The 13,972-nt window shown below is 43.3% G+C and overlaps 1 protein-coding gene across 1 annotated transcript in view; it reads right to left on the bottom strand.

The window, feature by feature from the left end:
* The window catches only part of LOC144505239 (dedicator of cytokinesis protein 2-like), a 618,318-nt gene that overhangs the window by 368,534 nt on the left and 235,812 nt on the right, over positions 1–13,972 (bottom strand). The gene's annotated exons all lie outside the window — the stretch shown is intronic.

Below are 13,972 nucleotides of genomic sequence, written 5' to 3' on the forward strand. Positions count from 1 at the left end.
GGCCAACAGAGAATGCCGTTCTGCGAAACTTGCCCATCCCGGTAAAATTCCAGCTTATACACTCTTGTTAGTGACTCACAAATTGAGGGAAAGTATCTATCACTATTCACTCAGTCATCTTATAAACCTTCAACAGATGCCTGATTAACCTTCTGCATTCCGGAAGATTTTAATTTCCCAAATATTGATTGGAATCTCCCTAGAGTAAGGAGTGTAGATGGGGAGGAGTTTGTTAGATGTGTTCAGGAGGGGTTCTTGACACAGTATGTAGATAAACCTACAAGAGGAGAGGCGATACTTGATTTGGTATTGGGGAATGAACCTGGTCAGGTGTCAGATCTCTCAGTGGGAGAGCATTTTGGAGATAGTGATCATAATTCTATCTCCTTTACAATAGCATTGGAGAGAGATAGGATCAGACAAGTTAGAAAAGTGTTTAATTGGAGTAAGGGGAATTATGAGGCTATCAGGCAGGAAATTGGAGGCTTAAATTGGAAAGAGGTTTTCTCAGGAAAATGTATGGAAGAAATGTAGCACATTTTCAGGGAATATTTGTCTGGAGTTCTGCAGAGCAACATTCCAATGAGACAGGGAAGTTATGGTAGGTTACAGGAACCGTGGTGTACAAAGGCTGTAATGAATCTAGTCAAGAAGAAAAGAAAAGCTTACAAAAGGTTCAGGGAGCTAGGTAATGTTAGAGATCTTGAAGAGTATACGGCTAATAGGAAGGATCTTAAGAAGGAAATTAGGAGTGCCAGAAGGGGTCATGAGAAGGCCTTGGCAGGCAGGATTAAGGAAAACCCCAAGGCATTCTACAAGTATGTGAAGAGCAAGAGGATAAGACATGAAAGAATAGGACCTATCAAGTGTGACGGTGGGAAAGTTTGTATGGAACTGGAAGAAATAGCAGAGGTACTTAATGAATACTTTACTTCAGTATTCACTATGGAAAAGGATCTTGGTAGTTGTAGTGCAGACTTGCAGCGGACTGAAAAGCTTGAGCATGTAGATATTAAGAAAGAGGATGTGTTGGAGCTTTTGAAAAGCATCAAGTTAGATAAGTCGCCGGGACCGGATGAGATGTACCCCAGGCGACTGTGGGAGGCGAGGGAGGAGATTGCTGAGCCTCTGGCGATGATCTTTGCATCATCAATGGAGACGGGAGAGGTTCTGGAGGATTGGAGGATTGTGGATGTTGTTCCTTTATTCAAGAAAGGGAGTAGAGATAGCCCTGGAAATTATAGACCAGTGAGTCTAACCTCAGTGGTTGGTAAGTTGATGGAGAAGATCCTGAGAGGCAGGATTTATGAACATTTGGAGAGGTATAAGATGATTAAGAATAGTCAGCATGGCTTTGTCAAAGGCAGATCACGCCTTACGAGCCTGATTGAATTTTTTGAGGATGTGACTAAACACATTGATGAAGGAAGAGCAGTAGATGTCGTATATATGGACTTCAGCAAGGCATTTGATAAGGTGCCCCATGCAAGGCTTATTGAGAAAGTGAGGGGGCATGGGATCCAAGGGGACATTGCTTTGTGGATCCAGAACTGGCTTGCCCACAGAAGGCAAAGAGTGGTTATAGATGGGTCATATTCTGCATGGAGGTCGGTCACCAGTGGAGTGTCCCAGGGATCTGTTCTGGGACCCTTACGCTTTGTGATTTTTATAAATGACCTGGATGAGGAAGTGGAGGGATGGGTTGGTAAGTTTGTTGATGACACAAAGGTTGGAGGTGTTGTGGATAGTGTGGAGGGATGTCAGAAGTTGCAGCGAGACATTGATTGGATGCAAGACTGGGCGGAGAAGTGGCAGATGGAGTTCAACCCAGATAAGTGTGAGATAATGTTGCAGCTATATAAGACCCTGGTCAGACCACGCTTGGAGTACTGTGCTCAGTTCTGGTCGCCTCATTTCAGGAAGGATGTGGAAGCCATAGGAAGGGTGCAGAGGAGATTTACAAGGATGTTGCCTGGGTTGGGGAGCATGCCTTATGAGGATAGGTTGAGTGAGCTTGGCCTTTTCTCCTTGGAGAGACGAAGGATGAGGGGTGACCTGATAGAGGTGTATAAGATGTTGAGAGGTATTGATCGAGTGGATAGTCAGAGGCTTTTTCCCAGGGCTGAAATGGTTGCCACAAGAGGACACAGGTTTAAGGTGCTGGGGAGTAGGTACAGAGGAGATGTCAGGGGTAAGCTTTTCACTCAGAGGGTGGTGGGTGCGTGGATTGGGCTGCCAGCAACGGTGGTGGAGGCGAATTCGATAGGGTCTTTTAAGAGACTTTTAGATAAGTGCCTGGAACTTAGTAAGGTAGAGGGTTATGGGTAAGCCTAGTAGTCGCTAAGGTAGAGACATGTTTGGCACAACTTTGTGGGCTGAAGGGCCTGTATTGTGCTGTAGTTTTTCTATGTTTCTATTCTATGTTTCTATTCCACTGAAAAAGGTCATTTTTAGAGGCATTCGTCATCGTCTATTCAGTCTGTATCTTGTGAATGTTAGCTGTATTCTCTCCATGACTCTAATATCTTTTCCATAATGGAGTAAATTGTACATTGTACTCCAGCTGCAGCCTAATCCGTAGTTTTGTACATACAGTAATTAATATTACTTTCTTGCTGACGGAAAAGACTCCTGTTTGTAATTGTATGGCCCTTTTCATTTTTGAAGGCTTGGCTCTAGAGGACCTGTGCTGCAGGGGATAGTTGTCCCTACCTCTGAACCAGAAGCTCTGGGTTCAAGTCCAACCCCAGGATTTAATGGCCAAGAAAGATGTATTCATAACGGCCCATCAAAATCCTTCCAAAATGCTAACTGCTAGCAATAAGAATGGGAGAGACTCCTGGTCAGCCATGCTTGATGTGGAGTGGCGCCCCTCAAGCTATAAGCCTCAGTTGACAGGCTAATGACCTGTTTCAGGTTAAAACCTTGCTGTGAGAACAGGTGAAAAGCTGCCTTGTTCACACTGGGTGTTTATTTTAACCAGATATTACTATACATTGTTCTCTATTAAACAGTATCTGCCACCTATCTGACCACTCTGTGGCCAGTCTGAGTGGATAAGTAGACAAATCTCATAACTCCTGGTTTCACACATATTTTTAAGGATAAATAGGAACAGGCTTAGGCCATTCAGCCTCTTGAACATACTCCAACATACTATCAGATCATGGCCTATCTGTATCTCACCTCCATTTGTCCTTTAATACCCATACCTAACACAGTAACAGCAGTAATGTGACTCTTACTGGAGTAATGTACAGACCAGACTGAGTATGATAACTTATAAGAACATTGGAAAATCAGCTGGGTTTACAGATTCATGGTCACTTTTATTGATATGTTACCAAATTTTTATTACCGAATTTAAATAGAAATTCTCAAACTGCCATGGTAGGATTTGAACTCAGCTGCAGACCTCAGTTGCTGACAGAAAAGACTCCTGTTTGTAATTGTATGAAGCTTTTCATTTTTAAAGGTGTATACCCTTGGCTCTAGAGGATCTAGAGAGTTAGTAGCCTAGCCACATGACAACAAATGGACCATCTGGAATGTTTTAAAATTCTCATAGAATCATAGAATCCCTACAGTGCAGAAGACGGCCATTTGGCCCATCAAGTCTGCACTGACCACAATCCCACCCAGGCCCTATCCCCTTAACCCCACTTATTCACCCTGCTAGTCCTCCTGATACTAAGAGGCAATTTAGCATGACCAATCAACGTAACCCGCACATCTTTAGAGTGTGAGATGAACCGGAGCACTTATAGGAAAACCATGCAGAAATGAGAACTCTCACTGTGAGCAAGGAACTCTTTAAACATTGGCTAACATTTAACCAAAACATTGACACTAGTGAGCAAATCTATACCGTTTCATAGCAGCATACATGATTGCATCTCCATTTTACTGTATCAGAGAGTAAGTTAAAGGTATCTTGTAGGTTTGAACCTGCTCACAATAATCACCTGCCTCAAACTGATACAGGCAACACAACAGGGCCATAATGTTGAAGAAAGAACAGGCAATTATTTAGTGCTTTTCATAACTTCACAATGTCCCACAGCCAGTGGAAGACTTTTAAAGCATTGTCCCTGCTGTGAAGAAATAAACATGGCAGCTAATTTTTGCAGGGCACAGCAAGGTCCAGAAGTGTGGTAAATGACGAGATAAGCTACTTTTCGATGTTGGCTGAGGGATAAATATTCTCCAAGACATCAGGGAGAATTGCCTTCTCTTTTTATAATAGTGCCACTATTATAATAGGGATCTTGTACCTGAAAGATCAGACAGGCCCTCAGTTTAACATCTCACATCTCATCCAAATGACACAGGCCTGACAATGCAGTGCTCCCCGAGAGTACTGCACTGGAGGGCCAGACAGGATTATGTACTCAAATCTCTGGCATGAGACTTGAAATGATAACATTCTGACTCCAAATGAGACAAGACTGATGTTTAATATAATACGGAGCATCTGTGGAACATGACAACCTCTCAACAGTGTTAGGAATTACATGCTGATCACACTAATTCTCTGAAGAATATGGTAGAAGATGATGAATAGCCTTCTTGATTTGTCTCCACCCTATGATTTCATTTTAGGTTAACAACCCTCTACATTTTAGAAAAACTGTCTCCTCCACAAAAACACAGTAATGAATTTTGGACAGAGTCAGTCGATCCATCTAGTCTACCCATGCAACCTCGCTTTTCAATCATGACAGAAATCTCTCTATTGCATTGATAAATTGTATGAATGAACAATGAATTCTTTCAGATGGCTGGATTTTTCTTATCACATGCACTGGCAGTTTGTTACATATATTGGGCAGGATTTTCTGGCCCTTCCCGCTGGTGGGATCTTCCAGTCCTGCCAAATGCATTACCCAGTGGCGGGTTTCCCGGCAGTGGGACAGGAGAACCATGCAAAACACTGTAGACATCAGCGGGACCAGAAGATCCCACCAGCAGCCAATGGCGAGTTGTTTCCACCACTGGAAAGCATGCCCTGAGAAGAGGCGGAAATTTCTGCCCATTGGGTTACATTTACGCTGAGGAATCTTTCTTTGAAATGTTAATTTGTTGCCTTTTTCTTGAAATCAAAGCCAGGATAGATTTTCAATGCTCAGTAGAAATGTCACCCAGTCAGTTGTGATTTCCATAGCCATATATGGCAGCATGGGGCACTGGATTTTAGCACTGCTGCCTCACAGCGCCAGGGACCAAGGTTCGATTCCCGCTTTGCGTCACTGTCTGTGTGGAGTCTGCACATTCTCCCCATGTCTGCATGGGTTTCCTCCAGGTGCTGCGGTTTCCTCCCACAGTCCAAAAGGCGTACTGGTTGGGTGCATTTGCCAAGCACACATTGTAGCGACTGGGGGGATTTTCACAGTAACTTCAGTGCGGTGTTAATGTAAGTCTACTTGTGACATTAATAAACTTTAAACTATTGGTAATTTTAAGTCATTGTGGCGTTTCCCTCAGTCACTGGCAGCAATCTGAGATTAAGCCAGTCTGTTTGTAAAATTGATGTCAAATTTAATCCTGAAATAAGATTTTCACCTCATAGTCATCACTAAGACCATCTATTCCCACTTCTGTAACATTGCCCAATTTTGACCCTGTCTCAGTTCATCTGTACTAAAAGTTTCAATTAATACCTTTGTTACCTCTAGACACATCTCTTCCAACAAACTCCTGGCTGGTCTCCCACATCATGCTTAACGAGCAGCAAGTCCTTTGTCCTATCATCTCTGGACTCAATGACCTACGGTTGGCTCCTGAGCCAGCAATAGGGGTTGCTTGTTTTCCTTGTTTTCAATCCCTTCCCTGACTTTCCCCTCCCTATATCTGTAATCACCTGCAGCCCTGCAACCCTTTGAGATATCTGTGTTCCTCAAATTCTGTCTTCTTGTGCATCCCTGATTTTAATTGCTCCATTATTGGTGCCTTCAGTTGCTCTGGCTTCACCGACCCAGAATACACTTCCTACACCACTCCACCTCTCTAATTCACTCTCCTCCTTTAAGACAATCCTTAAAATCTACCTCTTTGACCAAGCATATGTTAGATGACCTAACATCCCCTTATGGCTCAGTGTCATACTTTGTTGTACAAATCCCCTGTGAAGTGCATTGGGTTGTTTCATTATCATAAAATCATAGAAACCCTACAGTGCAGAAGGAGGCCATTCGGCCCATTGACTCTGCACTGACAACAATCCCACCTCGGCCCTATCCCCGTAACCCCACATATTTACCCCGCTAATCCCTCTAACCAATGTATCCCGGGACACTAAGGGTCAATTTAGCATGGCTAATGTACCTAACCCGCACATCTTTGGACAGTGGGAATAAACCGCAACTCCCGGTGGAAACCCATGCAGACACGGGGAGAACATGCAAACTCCACACAGACAGTGACCCAAGCTGTTATGTTAAAGGTTCGATATAAAAATAAGTTTCTGTTGTTCTTTTAAAAGTTATTATGTTTTCAAGGAGTGTTATAGACCCATGTCAGTTATTACACTCTGAATGAAGGTAGGCCTAATGTTGTGGAGCAAAGGAATTTGCGATCCAGGTTGACAAGACATTAAAGGTTGAGAAGGTTGTAAAAAAGTTAATGGAATTCCACATTTTATCACAAGATGTGTAGAATCTAAAAGGCAATAAACAATGATGAGTCTATATAAAATCTTAATAAGATCTCAATTAGAATACTGTGCACTGTACAGGCCTGACGAGCCTGCTGCACAATCGATAAGCTCATGTCTGACCTGGTTGTGGATCCAACTCCACTCTCCTGACTGCCCCCCTTAGCCCTTAACTCCCTTAACTATCAAAAATCTGTCGAACTCAGCCTTGAATAAATTCAATGATCCAACCTCCACTGCTTTCTGGGGAACAGAATTTGACAGAGTAATAACCCTCTGTCTTAACTGTCCACGAGGATAGTGCCAGAGGACTGGAGAGTGGCGAATGTTGCTCCTCTGTTCAAGAAAGGAAATAGGAATGACCCTGGTAATTATAGGCCGGTTAGTCTTACTTCGGTGGTCGGTAAGTTAATGGAAAAGGTCCTGAGTGATAGGATTTATGACCATTTAGAAAGATGCAGCTTAATCCGGGATAGTCAACACGGATTCGTGAAGGGTAAGTCTTGCCTCACAAATTTGATTGAATTCTTTGAGGAGACCAGTTCCCAGCAGTGTACCACAGGGATCAGTGCTGGGTCCTCTGCTATTTGTGATTTTTATTAATGACTTGGAAATTTGCTGATGACATCAAGATTGGCGGAGTAGTGGATGAGGTGGAGGGCTGTTTTAGGCTGCAAAGAGACATTGATAGGATCCAGAGCTGGGCCGTAAAATGTCAGATGGAATTTAACCCTGATAAGTGCGAGGTGATTCATTTTGGTAGGCCAAATTTGAATGCAGATTACAGGGTCAACGGCAGGGTTCTGAGGAATGTGGAGGAACAGAGAGATCTCGGGGTTCATATCCATTGATCTCTAAAGGTTGCCACTCAAGTGGATAGAGCCGTGAAGAAGGCCTATAGTGTATTAGCATTTATTAACAGGGGGTTTGAGTTTAAGAGCCGTGGGGTTATGCTGCAACTGTACAGGACCTTGGTGAGACCACATTTGGAATATTGCGTGCAGTTCTGGTCACCTCACTATAAGAAGGATGTGGAAGCATTGGAGAGAGTGCAAAGGAGATTTACCAGGATGCTGCCTGGTTTGGAAGGTAGGTCTTATGAGGAAAGGTTGAGGAAGCTAGGGCTTTTCTCTTTAGAGCGGAGGAGGATGAGAGGCGACTTAATAGAGGTTTATAAGATGATGAGGGGGATAGATAGAGTGGACGTTCAGAGACTATTTCCTCGGGTGGATGTAGCTGTTATTAGGGGGCATAACTATAAGGTTCATGGAGGGAGATGTAGGAGGGATGTCCGAGTTAGGTTCTTTACTCAGAGAGTGATTGGGGTGTGGAATGGACTGCCTGCTGTGATAGTGGAGTCAGACACTTTAGGAACTTTCAAGCGGATATTGGATAGGCACATGGAGCACACCAGGATGATAGGGAGTGGGAGAGCTTGATCTTGGTTTCGGACAAAGCTCGGCACAACATCGAGGGCTGAAGGGCCTGTACTGTGCTGTACTGTGCTATGTTCTATGTTCTAAATGGGAGATCTTTTATTCTTAAACTGTGTCCCCGAGGGAGAGTTAGACAGATTTTTGATAGACAATGAAATGAAGGGGTGGAATTCTCCCACAGCCCTGCTAGCGGGTTCGATGGCAGGTGAAGAGGGATGAGCGAGGGAAGAGAATTTGTAAGAGTTCAAAAATCGATTTCACGCTACCGTGAATTTCCTGCAGGATCTTTCACTGGTAGCCATCACGGCGGATCAGGAAACCAACCAAAAGCCAGCTTGAAACTGATTTACATCCTATAAATGAGATTCCGATGAAGGCCCAACCAGAATCTTCCCCCACTTCCGAATCTCCAGGAGGAAAACACGCCGGTCCAGAACAAGTCTGGAACAATGTGGTGTGCAGAATTCGGGACTCACTGAACACTGCCTGGGGCTGCCTCTGGAGTTAAGGATGGAGGCCTCCAGCAGCCCTAGACCCTGGAACACCACAGCAGTGCGTGGGGGAGAACATCTCCAGATGGCCGATCTCCTTTCTTCAATGGTGAATCAGTGATGTTGGGCATCTTTTCAATATGGCATCCCAGATCCCGCCACGGAATACAGCATCAAAGCCCCATAATTAATTAGGTCAGGGATCGAAGATATGGCATGGTTTCCCATCAGCCTCCACAGTGGGAAACACACATTCCTGCCCCTGCTTTAGCTCTTAGATTCATTTCAAAAGGATACTCGTACACTCTTAAGCATTTCAAAGGCTGGCAGTATGTCTGAAACTTACTGCAGATTAAACTATAATGCTTGTATTTAAATTGTCTTGTCAACCTGGATCACAAATTCCTTTGCTCGACAACATTTGGCCTCTGTCCATTCAGAGTGTAATAACTGATATGGATCTATTACACTCTTTGAAAACATAATAACTGTTAAAACAACAACAGAGACTTCATCCCAGATAGGAGAATTCCAGCCAAACTTTATTGGGGGGGGGGGGGGGGGTGCAGATGGTAAAGTGGGGTTGCGATCAGAACTTGATCAGAGATGATGGTATTGAATGCCAGAGAAGGTTCGAAGGGCTGAATGGCCTATTCCTATATCTAAGTCCCATGGATTCAATGTGGCATACAGATGTGTCTTTTTGGTCTTAGCAGGAATTGAGAAAATGAGGGTAGGCATTTTTGATACAACTGTGTAGTTTGTTCGGTCGATGGAGAGTAATGGATTACTACAATGCGCTTGGAAAGAGATAGATAGGGAAGGGAAGAAATCAGCAATTTTCTTTCCTTTAGCAAAGGGAAGAGACGGCCAACTTAGAGATGGAAATGGAGCCAAAATTACTTCCGTGTTCTCTTGCATTTTTAATCGCCCCAATGTTTCGAATTCAACCCCCCCCCCCCCCCCCCCCCGGACTTCCTGCAACAGCTCTCCATTCTCAGGCAGGTATCACATATCTGTGTTTTCAATTGATGTAATGAGAAGAAGACTGCTCTGTGGTGTTAAGCAAACAATATGGTCAGAAAGCTCAGGGGAAATTAGTGAGTAGAATTGGGTTGGAAGCTGAGTGAAAAAAATATTTTCTTAAAAAAAGACTGACCTGAGATTATGAGAAAATCGGGAAGGCAACATTAACCAATTTATTTGTGACTAAACGTCATGCGGTTTTAGCGATATTAAATCATTCTTACACATTTGTTCATGGTTCAGCAGAATAACTTGTGCTGCCTGATCTGTGTTTAATGATTTTTAACCTCTTGCTTCAGCTATAGTTTTATTTAAACAGTGAATGCAAGCTGTCTTCATTTTAACGAAAAATTTGCATTTCAATCACAGCCATGAGATATCCTGAGGCGTTGTTAAAAAATTCTTGAATGGATGTGAGCATTGGTGGCAAGACCATCATTTGTTTCCCATCCCTAATTGCCTTTGAACTGAATGACTTGCTAGATCAAGGGTAGTTAAAAGCCAGGGGTTTGGAGTCATATGTAAGACAAGCTGGGGAAAGACAGCAGATTTCCTTCTTTAAAGGGCATTAGTGATCCAGATTGCTTTCATTTTAACAACAATTGATAATAGTTCTCACAATCATATACTGAGATTAGCATTACATTGATTAATTGAATGTAAATTCCACCAGCTGCTGTGGTGGGATTTGAACCCATGTCCCCAGAGCATTAGCCTGTGCCTCTGGATTACTAATTCAGCGGTATTGCCACTGTCTCACTCTCGTGCAGCCAATTAAGCACTTTTTGAAGTGTAGCCACTGTTGTAATGTAGAGAAATGTGGCAGCCAATTTGCGCACAGCAAGGTTGTTAATCATGCAGGAAACTAAGCAGCAGGGCTATTAATCTGAAATAAAAACAGAGCATGCTGGATAAACTCAGTGGGTCTGGCAGCATATGTGGAGAGAGAAACAGAGTTAACATCTTGGGTCTGTATCGCTCTTCGTCAGGGCTATTGGTCATTTGGAGATAGAGCTAAGCACATCTCTGTCCTTACCAACAGCCAGAGAAACGAGAAGTGGGGAAACTGTGGAACTTGATCTCCACCCTACCTCTGAGATCAATGGTAGCACCCCTTACAATGGCATCAGCACTAAGTGGGGATGGAATGCCTCTGTGCTCTGCTCCGTTTCGGGATGTATATTTTGTCTTCACTAACTAAGCCATTTGAAGTGGGGCTGCGGGTGGCGACAGTCCCTATTTTATTTAAACAGTCTAGTGAATGGAAAATATTTTCTAAAATCCATCAGCAGCACATGCATGGGATTTTAAATGAAAATCCAGCTTTTCTGGGCTGCTGACTCCCCTCATTCCTATTTTGTTACGTGAACGAGTACCATTACACCATCCAAAGTCGGTGATAAATTCTGTAGCATGCAAACCTTTGGGTTGTCTTATATTTTAACTGATGCACCAATAAGTACATTTTACTTTGTTAAGTTTGTAGGGCTGGATTTTTCTGCCTCTCGGCATGTTTGGCAGTGGCGGCAGGCAATGTGCTACTTGCTGATGGTGGGATCTTATGGTCCCGCCATTGACGGAGTTTCCCATTGAATGCACCCGTCGCTTCCAGGAAACCCACACAGGGGTTCGCTGTCAGTGGCACCATAAGATCCCACAAGCATGAACGACAGCAAGATTTTTACAGTACATTATACAAGCATCTACACACACCCATATTACTTACATCTATCATGTGAATTTCAGCCAATTTTATGGTGAAGAAATCTGCTTTATGCCACACTGGACGATCAGCCCCTTTATAGGAAGACCTTATGTCTCAATTCGATTTCTATCCTACCTTGAGTTCATGTCTTTCTTTAGACTTAACTTCTAGCTAACATGCTTCATGCTGCCAATTCTGATAACTTTGCTTTCAAAGTTTTCATCCACCATCATTCTCCCACCTCGCTGCTTCAGCCCAGACCATTTTCCAGTTCAGAATGGGATTTTCACTTCCACTTTGCAAGCCACGTTGCTGGTTGATACGGCCTCACGTGATAGAATGCTCAACAGCCCTTAACAGGTTAAAAGGCATGCATCCACCCAACGCAAACAGAAGAGAAATCATTTCAATATGGAAGAGGTCACATCGAGTGACTTTTCACCTCTGATACCTGGAATCTAATCTGGACTAGACCAATGGGATGAGTGGGAGGGCCTGCGTAGGATGCTCTTTTGGTGAACAGGTGCAGAATCGATGGGTTGGATGGCCTTTCCCTGCACTGTAGGGATTCTATGGAAAGTTGCCCATTTCCTTTTCCAGCACTTTGTATTAATTCACCTTTGATTTCTTTACCCTAAGTCTATCCAGATCATTTATTTTTATTAGCTCATGGGCTGAGGGTGTCATTGGCTATGCCAGCATTTATTGTCCATCTCTAATTGCCCTTGAGAAGGTGGTGGTGAGCTGCCTTCTTGAACCCCTGCAGTCCCTGAGATATGGGTACACCCACAGTGCTGCTACGGAGGGTGTTCCAGGATTTTGGCCCAGGGACAGGGAAGGAATGGCAAAATATTTCCAAGTCAGGATGGTGTGTGACTTGGAGGGCAACTTGCAGGCGATGGAGGTCCCATGTATCTGTTGCCCTTATCCTTCCAAAAGACGTGCTGGTTAGGTGCATTAGCCATGCTAAGATTCTGCCTCAATGTACCCGAACAGGCGCCGGAGTGTGGTGACCAGGGGATTTTCACAGTAACTTCGTTGCAGTGTTAATGTAAGCCTACTTGTGACACTAAATAAATAATCTTTTAAAAAAACTGGTGATAGCAGTTTGGAAGATTTAGGATCACCATTCTGTTTTATACCTCCATGACTAAAACTGGTATCTTCAGCATTTTATAATTGTACATTTACGCTCATTGTTCAGTGATTATTGTTAATGTGAGATCTGTGTGATAGGTAGAGTGCTTACATATTGGTAGTGGAAGACTGGAGTAGACCCCTGATGGAAACATCTAGTAGTAACCATAGTCCAGAGTCTCCTCAGAATTTGACCATTAGATCCAGAGTGAATGGGATTAATTTTAAACTATCTCAGGAATGGGTGTGCAATATTATTCTCTTCTGGCTTCACTGCAAAGGAAAGCCAGGTTAGTTGTATAACAAAAGTTGCACCTGAATCCATCAGAAAGTCTTAAATAAAAGCAAATTTTGCATTACTGCACCAACTTGGACCTTTATGAGAGATAACACTGAGGACAGACCATTAATAAGCAAAAGACGAGATGAAAAAAAAAGAGACTTTCCTGCACCAAAGACATATTCAAATTAATTCCAGTCACAGTTGTGCTAACACGTTTGTCTTTAACTCCATAACCTCCTGATATTAAAGATTTGTAACAGCAATTCCCAATCCAGCAAAATCTACAGAAAATCAAATCCCACTTCAATTTGGCCTGAATTGCATCCTTCCTACACACCACACAAGTTGAAAAGTGGGAATATCTTTAGCAAGTCATTATGTCCTTCAGCAAAGACAGAAAAAGATGTGTAAAACCCCACATTGAAGAAGTGTATTAATCAGGCTTAGAGATAGCTTATTGGTGGCCTAACAGGAAATTTCAGAGATTAAAATTGAATCTTTGAAACGAGGATTAATTACTTCCAGAGCCCCACGTCCACTGCTTTGGTTCAAATAAGGAAAACACGATAAAAGTCAGTGAAAGATAAAGAGCCTTTGGCCCATTAAAGCCTGTTCCTGTGATAATTCAACCCTTCCAGTTTAGTATGTTTGACCCTGAATTCTGTGCCTGCCTAGCAGATTATCCTTGACAATTCTAGCATCTGTCCACTTGTTTCTATTCATGAAGTGCTCGGGAGGCTGGAGGAAGGGCACCGACTGTTCTGAAACTGTAGAAACCCTACAGCACAGAAGGAGGCCATTCAGCCCATCGCGTCTGCACTGACTCTCTCTCTGAAAGAGTATCTTACCCAGGCCCAGGCCCACCCTCCCATCCTATCCCTGTAACCCTGCACATTAACCATGGCTAATCCACCTAACCTACATATCTTGGATACTAAGGGGCAATTCAGCATGACTGGTCCACCTAACTTGAACATCTTTGGACCACCTCCCTACTCTCTCCGACGCAATTCAACTTAAAATGGGCCTTTACGTACTGGGGTACTGTGGAAGTTAAATCACCCAGAATAATTATATTTGCATACAGTTCATACTACCTCTATCCCAGCTGTGGAGACTCAGTCACTGATTATGTTCAAAACAGAGGGTGACAGATTTCTGGATACAAATGACAATATGGGGAATAGTGTGAGAAAATGGCATTGAGGTAACCATCATCTAGTTTAGTGGCAGAATGGGCTC

Source organism: Mustelus asterias, chromosome 16 (genome assembly GCF_964213995.1).
Source record: "Mustelus asterias chromosome 16, sMusAst1.hap1.1, whole genome shotgun sequence".
NCBI lineage: Eukaryota > Metazoa > Chordata > Chondrichthyes > Carcharhiniformes > Triakidae > Mustelus > Mustelus asterias.